Here is a 1,691-nt window from a genome sequence, read left to right as displayed (position 1 = left end):
TGGCCGAGATAAAAAAGTCAGATCAAGTCACAAAACCAAAGTTATAAAAAGTAAATCCCTGGAAAGAGGTTTGGCCAGCCCTATAAAAGAGGATTACTAAAATAACTTAGAAGGGCCCGACATAATGAGGTCGACCCAAAACATAAAAGTTATAAAAAGTAATCCCTGAAAGAGACCTGAACAAGGTCCAAGAAAGAGGATTACTAAAATAACTTAGAAGGGCCCGACATAATAAGGTCGGCCCAAAACATAAAAGTTATAAAAAGTAATCCCTGAAAGAGACCTGAACAAGGTCCAAGAAAGAGGATTACTAAAATAACTTAGAAGGGCCCGACATAATGAGGTCAGCCCAAAACATAAAAATTATAAAAGTAATCCCTGAAAGAGACCTGAACAAGGTCCAAGAAAGAGGATTACTAAAATAACTTAGAAGGGCCCAACATAATGAGGTTGGTCCAAAACATAAAAGTTATAAAAAGTAATCCCTGAAAGAGACCTGAACAGGGTCTAAGAAAGAGGATTACTAAAATAACTTAGAATGGCCCGACATAATGAGGTCGGCCCAAAACATAAAAGTTATAAAAGTAATCCCTGAAAGAGACCTGAACAAGGTCCAAGAAAGAGGATTACTAAAATAACTTAGAAGGGCCCGACATAATGAGGTCGGCCCAAAACATAAAAGTTACAAAAGTAATCCTTGAAGGAGACCTGAACAAGGTCCAAGAAAGAGGATTACTAAAATATCTTAGAAGATCCCGACACGATGAAGTCGGCCTCCCAAAAACCTTGACGTTATAATAGGAAATTCCTAACAAAAACCTGAACAAGGTCCAAACAAAACGGATTACTAGAAATAACTCCAGGCCAAAGTGAGGAAGACAACATACAAAGTGGATCCAAACATCCACAGCCTCAAAGGAATCAAGCCACAAGTATGAAATACAAGGCAATCCAAAGAGGTCAAACAACAAAGTTCCAACACTCCCAAAAAACCTAAAAAGGTACCAAGACAAAAATGTTATGAAAAACACAAGTCATAATAATAAACAAACTCAAGAGGCTACCAAAATCAGCCCCAAGAGCTCGGAAACTACTTTGTTTTTTAAATAAAGTTGCTAAACAAGCAACTAAGAGAGTATCAAAAAGTCAGAGCTACCAACTACAACATATAAAAGGTTCAAATCCCACAAGCCAGGCTATTTACACAAATGTCCAGAATAATCATTAAGGATCTGAAGGCTTCTCAGCAGCATCAACACTGGGTGAAGGAGGGCAAGTCTGAAGAGGCACCGCGTCTACTGTCCCATCATCCCGGTTCAAGATTTGGCAATCAGAATCCGACTGGGGATGACCAGCCTCAGCTAAAGAAATTGAAGAAGTCGGCACAACAGAAGTTTTTTTGGCAGGCAAGAGAAGGTTCGACCTCATCATCATCATCAGGGTCATCAGGGACGATCTTACCGTCCTTCACAACATTGTCCAAGCTGAAGAGAGTAAGGTCGAGTTCGGGTGCAAGAACCCGGACCTACTCCTTCAGGTTCTCATAAGCAGCAGTTACACTACCCACAAGATGACCCTGGAGCTCGGCATAATCAGCTCGGGCAGACTCCAGATCATCCCTGAGACGCATCATTTTCCTATAGGTCGTGACATAACTCTCTTTGTGCCTCAACGTCGTGTCTTCAGCCAAC

This window comes from Arachis ipaensis, chromosome B2 (assembly GCF_059453495.1).
Source record: "Arachis ipaensis isolate K30076 ecotype BB chromosome B2, ASM5945349v1, whole genome shotgun sequence".
Taxonomy (NCBI): Eukaryota; Viridiplantae; Streptophyta; class Magnoliopsida; order Fabales; family Fabaceae; genus Arachis; species Arachis ipaensis.
The sequence above is the reverse complement of the archived record's forward strand: the minus strand, read 5'-3'. Positions refer to the sequence as shown.